The sequence below is a fragment of the Penaeus monodon genome, chromosome 6 (assembly GCF_015228065.2).
Source record: "Penaeus monodon isolate SGIC_2016 chromosome 6, NSTDA_Pmon_1, whole genome shotgun sequence".
Lineage (NCBI taxonomy): Eukaryota > Metazoa > Arthropoda > Malacostraca > Decapoda > Penaeidae > Penaeus > Penaeus monodon.
Genome location: NC_051391.1, coordinates 43,247,601 through 43,257,044, shown reverse-complemented (window position 1 = coordinate 43,257,044; position 9,444 = coordinate 43,247,601). Strand labels below are relative to the sequence as shown.

At 35.4% G+C, this 9,444-nt stretch overlaps 1 pseudogene; it reads left to right on the top strand.

Moving 5' to 3' along the window:
• The first annotated feature begins 1,675 nt into the window (after nucleotides 1–1,675).
• Nucleotides 1,676–3,089, top strand: LOC119574017 (annotated as a pseudogene).
• Nucleotides 3,090–9,444: the final 6,355 nt, after the last annotated feature.

Sequence of the window (9,444 nt, the reverse complement as noted above, 5' to 3'; positions counted from 1 at the left end):
AATATATATATTTTTTAATATATTTAAAAAATTTTTTTTTATTTTTATTTTATATATATATATATATATATATATTTTATATAATTTTTATATATTTTTTTAAAATATTTTATAATTTTTTTTTTTTTTTTTTTGTTTTTGGTGTTTATAAAAAAAAATAAAAAACCCAAAACAAAAGAACACACAAAACACACCAACAAAAAAAAAAAAAATAATATATATAATAATATAAAATTATATATAAAATTAATATATATATATATAAAATTATACTTTTATAAACATAATATATAATAATATATATATTAAAAAATTTTTTATTAAAATAATAATGTTTTATATAAGAAAATTAGTTAGAAAAAAAAACAAAAAAAAACAAAAAAAAACAAAAAAACACCACAAAACAAAAAAAAAAAAAAAAAAAAAAATTATATATATATAATATTATAATATAAACATATAATATATAATGTGTGGTGGTTTTTTTTTGTTTTTTATCTGGGGGTTTTTTATAATGATAAATCCACTATTTTTTTTTCCCACAGGCATTATATATAAAATTATTATTTAATAATTTTTTATAATACATATTAAAATATTATGTTTTATTATTATATATATATATATAATAAATATTATAATATATATATATATATATAAATATTTGTTGTGTTGGGTTGTGTGTTTTTGGGGTTTTTGTTAAAAATTTGAATATGTGTATAAAATTGTTTATTATGTATAAAAAAATTATATTTAATAATTTATATATTTATATATATTAAAATTTTTTTTGTTTTGATAAAAATAATTTTATAATATTTATTTTAAAAAATTATAAATATATTATAATATAATATATAAATATTATTATTTATTAATATTATATATATTAATGATATATATATATATAATATATAATATAAATATTATTAAATATATGTATATATATATACTGCAAGAGAAAAAAATCAATAATGATTTTTATATTTATATTCGTATGGTGTATTAGTCCTTCCTTATTCATATGATTATCACTGTATTCTTAACACATAAATACGCTTCGAATTACTATATTCTTCATTGACCTTTAAATTGATAATATTGATACTATCTTGACCACAAGCAACGGGGTAAATATTAAGCAATCAGTATACACGTTGTTATGAAATCTAAAACGCCTTTCTATCGAAACATTCCAAAGAATGAGAAGGTGAACCAAGTGGCCTTGCAGGCAATCTGAGACGTCTCGAGGGGTGGGTGGTGGGGGGAGAGAGGGGCCACATTCTGACTATATAAACCAGTCGCCGTCGACAGCACAGTCATCGGTCTCATATCTTTCACCATGAAGGTAAAGGAACATAATTTATTTCTTGTTTTTGCGTGCGCCTGATTGGGGTCATGTCTAAGGCAGAGAATCTGAAATATGTGTTTCACATTTTCTTTTGATTTTTTTAACCCTTGCAGTTGGCACTGGCGATATTACTGTGTGTGGGCGCGGCCACACGGGTGGGAGCGCAGGATGGCTCCTATATGTTGGATTCACGAGGTGTGGAGGTGGGAGCGGGGACTCCAACCTTTCCCCCAGAACTCCCCCGAACCCAGGTCTTCTCCCAAGCCTTAAAAGAACGCTCAAAGAAGGCCCCTGCAATACAGTCTTGGGCCCAAGTCGAATACAATGATCCAGTTAGTATCTCATTGCTTTGTTGATATGTTTATTAAATTTTCTCTACATTTATAAGCCAGTAATGGTACCATTTTTTTAATAAATTTTAATTTGTCGCAGAATCCGGATTTAACTTGGGCTTAGAGGTCGACGCCAAACAACCGGGGACATGAAGTCTGCTCGAGGGGAAAACGACGAGGTGACGTTGTGGGTCTACTGGGTCAGGCCCCGACGGCTCTCTGCGCGTGGTCGACTACTGGGTGGCCCCCGGCACGGGGTTCCGGGCCCCACCCCCCCAAAAGGGGAGTAACAGGCGAGGTTTCCCAAAGGGGAGGAGCAGGGGGCTGCGGCCAGGGAGTAAGTGCTTCCAACAGGGAAGCAACTACCAACAGAATCGCAACCAGTACAGAAACCGCCAGTCTCACCCAAAACTACAATGAGTACCAACGGAATCGCAACCAGTACCAAGAGAACCGTGGCCAGTACTCACAGAACTACAATGGAAACCAACAGAACCGTAACCAGTACCAGTACTCACAAAATCGCAACCAGAACCCGGAAAAAGAAGGGAAATTCTCAGAAACCCCAACAATATAACAAAACCCGCAAACAGGGCCAAAGAAACCCTACCATACTCCCCGTACAGCAACGATTTCCAGCAGAACCGCTATCAGAACCAGCAGAACAACGAATACCAGCTAAACCCTATTCAGTATACTCGCAACCTCAACGAGTACCAACAGGACCGCAATCAGTACCAGAATAGTTACCAATTTTCACAGAACCGCAATCAATATCAACGAACGCACCCAGTTCCAACAGAACCCCAACCAGTACCAGCAACCGCAACCCTACCCAGAACCGCAACCCGTACCCGCAAACAGCAACCCGTACCAGCAGAACCCCAACCATCCAGCAGAAAACCCCAACCATCCAACAAACCGCAACCAGTACCAGCAGACCGCCCGTCCCCGAAACCCCAACCAGTACCCGCAAACAGCAACCAGTACCGCGAACCCGACCCGTCCCCACCAAATCGCAAACATACCAACAGAACACGACCAAAAACCCTTTTTACTCGCAACAACGTCAGGGACAAATTCCAGCGTTATGGAAACAAAACCCCTTCACTCAGAACCTGAACCTCTTCGCCCCGCCCTACGCCCGAACCAAAAACCCTTCTGGCCCCTTGGGTCGGGTTTTAGAACCAGTACAGCAGCCAGTTCAACAACCGTGTCTACAACCGGTACAGCACCCAAGTGAACAGGAACCAGCAGAACCAAGGTTTCTCTCCCATCAGCGTGGTTCTAGCTTCTTCAAGGAACTAAAAAGCGAAACCCAATTCAACGGACTTCAGACCACGAACTGTAAAAAAGGGATTCAGAATGGTTCAAATGGTTCTCTTTTTGTGGGGACAAAAGTTTGAACTTCTTGAAAAATAAATAAACTTTTTTTGTATGATTTCTTTTATTTTCTTTTGGTTATGCGAGAGATAAAGCCCCCACAAAAAAAAAAAAAAAAAATAATATATATATATATAATTATATAAATTAAAAATTAATAACATTATATATATAAATATAAAATCAAATAATTATTATTTTATATAATACTATACAATATACTACTTTTAAACAACACACACAAAACACACACACACACATTTTAAAATTATGTATAAAATATTTTTCATATATATATATCTTTAAAAATATTTTAGACCCAACACACACACCCACACACACCACACACACAACCACACACAACAACCCACAAATATTATAAAAAATATATATTTATATAATTAAAATATATGTATATATTTTTGTGGTGTTTTGTGTGTGTGTTGTGTGGTGTGTGTGTGGTGTGTTGTGTGTCTGTGTGTTTTATGTATATATATAAAACCTCCTTTAAAGCAAGCATACATATATACATATATATATATATATATATATATTATATATATATATATATATATATATATATATAATACACAATATTTATCAATATAAATATACACATATGTATAAATATGCATATGCATATATTTATTGTGTGTATTGTGTTTCTTAACTCTAAATAAATATAGAAAAAAATCAGTGCGGAAATGGTGACTGACCCAAAATCCAAATCAAAACATCTTGCCGCAAATCTCAATTTCTGCGCGACCGTAGTTAAACAGAAAAGGTTATTACCGCTTCTGAGATGGTGTTGCCAGGGGAGCAGTGAAGGAGTTTGGTGCGCATCAGTTCTGTACACCCGTTCAGGTTTCACGCCTGAAAAAAGGGGAACAAGATGATGAAGGGAAGAGAAAGGGAAAAATATACGAATATGCCGAAGACCCTGAAGCAGCAACACAACGAAAAGTTTCTCAGTATAGTCGTATGTTATTTTTTTGTTCTTCCTTTCATTTTTTTGTTTACTGTGCCCCCGTGAGTCATACAATATCAAATTCGACTGTGGATTAAAATGAAACATATAGTTATAGGTCTTTGGATTTGGATAAATAATACATATAATAATTTCATTCCTTGGTCGGTATATTATGGATACGTGTGGCAGAATGGGACAGAAAATACAATAAAAAATGTTACTTGAAAAGAAACTGTCTCGTATTAACAACGCCAACCAAATACTTATTTAAAAACACGGCCTTAACACTGAAGAGTAAATAAACATTTGGCAACCAATATTGAGGTAAAATAAATATGCAGGGTTTCACTCAAGAAAATATCAAGTGCTTTAAAACCGATCCTTAGCCAAACTAACACCCCAAAAAGTGATGCTAAAACTAAAACAAAAAAAACTAACTAATTTCAAGCAACAATAGACCCCCGAGAACCATTATGTGTTGTCTTGAAAAGGTTGGATGGGAAGTGTTACAAAAATAATCGTCAGTTTTGGAACAGTGGGTTCCAGTATGATCAGAAATCTTTAAAAAGTAGTTGCTTTTCAAATCTAAAAGAGGATACAAACCCGTCATTTAGCCAAGATTCATAGGTATCCGAGATATCTTTGATGTTGGAAAGAACTGACTGTTAGAATTTTGAGATGGAAGAACCGCAACCGTGGTTTGACATTCTTTCAAGACAATGGTTATCTCGAATCGTACATCACATTCACATAAAACACACTCATATATACTCGTGTGTGTGTGTGTGTATGTGTGTTGTGTGTGTGTGTATTACACATTACCATGATACTATGAAAGCATGGATCGGAAATTTTTTTAGCTTCCCCTAGAGTATTTTTCTGAAACTTGAATTTTTTGATGGAGACTTTTGAAGAAAAAAATTGATCTCTTTTTTTTCATTTTGGGCCCGGACGGAAGGCTCTAAAGTTTGGGAATTTTATTAATTTTCGAATACCTTTATTGGTCCCGGGTAGGGAAAAACCCACATGGGAAATCTTCAATAAAAATATGAAATTTTCTGTACGGGGAATTTCGATTTTGCCCCTTCCCTCACTTATTTTTCTTTAAAAAAACCCTTTAACAAGCAGCTTTTTTTAAACAATTTTTATCCTTAATGGCAAATCTTTTTTTGGGATCAGGGGGTCCTGAAAGGGGAGCAATGCCCCTTGTTATGGAAAAAAAACGATGGGGAAAAAATTTTTGGGGGATGGCAAAACTACCAAACCGCAGGATTTCGAACATCGAGAGGGGGAAATGGGGGGGGCCCCAACGGCTTGGCTATATAATGCTTCGCCGTCGACATACGAAAATTCACCCCCCGTACCCCTCACTATAAAGGAAAAAAGTAGTTTTAGATTTTTTTTTCCTTTGGCTCTTTTTTTTGTTTTTACTTATTTTTTCAGTAAAATTTTCCCTTTAAACTTTAACCTTTTGCAGTTTGGAAACTGAGATATTACTGTGTGTGGGCGGGGCCCCCTAAGGTGGGGGCGAAAGGAGGGGCCCCTATATTTTGGGATTCACGAGGCGTAAAAGGTGGAGCAGGGACCCCCAACCTTCCCCAAAACTCTCCCGAACCACCGGGCCCTTTTCCCCAAAAACCCCTTTAAAGAACCCCCTCTGAAGAGATGGCATGCAAAAACAGTCGGGGCCCAAGTCAAAATACAAAAATCCATTTTAGAAACCTCACTGTTTTGGTTAAAAAAAATTTTTAAAAAAACCCCAGTTTTTCCCTTATTTTTAAGCCAGTAGTAATTGCTTTTTTTTTTTCTAATTACTTAATCCCTGTCTGCAAAACCCGGAGTAGCTTGGGTTTTAGGGAGGCGACGCCAAATAAACCCGGGGAAAACCAATGAAGTCTGCTCGAGAGGAACGACGGGTTGACGTGGCCCGTGGGTCAGTACTGGCCCCATGGACCCCGACGGCTCTCTGCTTGTGGTCGACTACTCGGTGGCCCCCGGGCCCACAGGCTTCCAGGCCACCGTCCGAAAGGGAAAGTACCGGGCGAGGTTTTTCCAAAGGGGCAAGAGCAGGGGCTGCAGGCCAGGCCAGGCGAAACAGTGTTTCCCAAAAGGGGAAAACCCAATACAACAGAATCGAAACCCAAAGTACCAAAAAAACCCTTTGGGGCCCGTATTCAAAACCGAAACCCAGTCCCGGGAAAAAAACCCCGGGGCCCCCAAAACTCACAGAAAAAAACAAGGGGAAAAAAAAAAACCGAAACCAGTACCAATCTTCAAAAAAATCGAAACCCAAGAACTTAAAAAAACAGAGGAAAAATTTTTTAAAAACCCGGGAATAAAGAAACCAAAAAAACCGCAATCAGGACCAACGAAACCGCAAACCAGTACCCCCCAGTACAGAACGATTACCCCCCAAGAACCGCTACCAAAAACCAGGTGAACAAAAAGGGAGTCCCATAAACCCCTTTCCCTATTCCAGAACCTAAAACGAGAAACCAGCAGGGACCGCAATCATCCCAAATTTTCACAAAACCCCGTAACCGGCATCAGCTTGACGCAACCCAGTACCAGCAAAATTTTTTGATGGATACCAATCCCACCAGAATCGCAATCAGTACCACAAAATAGCGACCATTTCTCCCAGAACCGTAAAAAAAACCCAAACAGTACCGAAACCAGAAACCAAAGAGAACCGCAACCAGTCCCAAAACAAAACCGCAACCAGTCCCAGCAGAACCGCAACCAGTACCACCCCGGGGGGAAAACAGCAACCAGTACCGCAAACCGCGCCCAAAGCCCCTCCAGGATCGCAACCAGTACCAACAGACTACGCCCCAAAACCCTTTTTCCACTAGAAAACAAGTCAGGAAAAACTTCCAGGGGTTATGGAAAAAAAGGGCCGCTTCACTCAAAACCTAAAAACCGCCCTTTCCCCCACCTTTCTACAGCCAGAACCAAAACTAAACCCTTTTGGGCCCCTATGGGTCCGGTTCTTTAGAACCAGTACAGTAACCAGTACAAAAAACCCCCGTCTACCATATAATAACCAACAGAACCCCAAAGGGTACCTCCCATTTCCCCGGGTTTTCGCATCCTCAAAGGAAAATTTAAAAACCCAAAAAAACCGTGGACCTGGATCTTCCTGATCCGAGATTTTTAAAAAGGGGTTTTTAAAAATTTTCTGGTAATAAAAAAGCTTTATTTTTTAAATTTCCATATTTTTCCCTAAAATTATGCAAAACAGGGAAAAGTTTTTTTAAAATTTCCTACAAAAAACAACATTAAAAAACCCGTACCAAAGGTTTCATTTTTAAACCCGGTTTCAAATATAGTTCTTATGTAGACCCCACACACAACACCGACAATGTATTATAACATAAAACCCTACACATACACACCACCACACACACACCCACACACAAAACACACACACACACACACCCCATATTTTTTAAAATATATATATATACATAAATATATATACACAAAATACAACAGACCCCACACACAAAAACAGATACACGTATATTATATAAAACGCACACAATGTACACACAGACACCACACACCGCACCACGCCCGACGCACACACAAAACACACACACACACCACACACCCCACACACACAAAAACACACCCACACACACACACATATATTATATATAAAATATATTTATATATTAATATATATATTATATACATATATAAAAATTTTTCCCCCCTATACACATAAAACATACACACCCCCACACACACACCACACACACCACACAAAACACACCCCAAAACACACACACATATTTTATTATATATATATATTTTATATTATATATTATATATTAAAACATATATACAAAATATACACACATAACACAGACACACACAACAAAAACCCGATTTCACTTTTTGTGTATATAACACACACACATGGACCCCCAGGGGCACACACACAAAGCAAGCACGCAAGCCAAAGCCCCACACACACACACACACACACACACACACACAAACACACACAAAATAAAAAATATATATTATATATATATTATAATTAATAATATAATATAATAAATAACAAAACCACACAACACACACACACACAAAACCCACACACACCACAATTATATATAAAATAAATATATAATAAAAAAAAAAAACAATTTAATGTTGGTGTGTGGGTGGTGTGTGTGTGTTGTGGTGGTTGTTGTTTTGGGTTTTTTTTTTTTATTTTAAATATAATAAAATATTAAATTTTATATAATAAATTTTATTTTATATTATATAAAATTTTATAATATATAATATTTTATATAAAATTTTAATATAAAATTATTTTAAATTTAATATATATAAAACATTACATAACACCACACACATACGTATATATATATTATATATATATTTTATATTATTAATATATATATATATAATATATATATTAAAAAAATGGGGCCACCCCCAAAAAAAAAAAAAATTATATATAAATAATTATAAAATATTTATTATATATATAATATATATAATATTTATATATAATAACAAACAATCTATTTTTGTGTGTGTTATATTGTTTATATCATAAATAACGGTATGCCCTGTTTGAGCACCCGGGGCATCTCCCCATCCTTCGCCACTCAACTCGTCTTTTGCTTTTTTTCCACTTGTACCTCGACGCCCCCAAAAATCTTTTTTTGGTTTTGCTCATTTTTTGTTTCGTTTTTCCTCTTCCGTTTTTTCCCTACCATCCCCTTTTAGCAAGTTTTTTTTCAACTTTTACTTCTACACTGACCAAAAAACTTAAATTTTCCTTTTTTTCAAGAGTCCAACAGCCGGTCTTTTTCAAATTTTTCTTTTTCAGCACCTCACCCTTCTTCTCTTCTCTGTCCAGTAAAACAAGTACTCTTGACACCACATTTCAAAATTTATCTTCCACACCCAACATAAAAAATCAATTAAAACAAGAAAAAAATTTGCCCCCAACAATTTTTAATGATAACAAAAAATAAAAAAAATTAAAAATTAAAAAAATAAAAAAAAAATTTTTGGGGGGGGGGGGGGTTTTTTTTTTTTTTTTTAAAAAAAAAAAAAAAAAACAAAAAAAAAATAATATTATAAATTTTATTATAAATTTTATATATATAATATATAATATATGTGTGTGTGTGTGGGGGGTTTTGGTGTGGTGTGTGTGTGGGGGGGTGTGGGGGTGTGAAATTGTAAATTTGTTAAAAAATTTTTTAAATTAAAATAAAATAAATTATTAAAAGGGGGGGGGTTTTTTTTTGGGGTTTTTTTGGGGAAATTCCTCTCCCTTTTTTAAGTTCACCAAAAGAAAAAAAAAGGAAAAGGGGAGGGGAGGGGGTTGGAAAAGGGGAAAAGGAGGGGGTTTTGGGGGGGGGGGAAGCCGG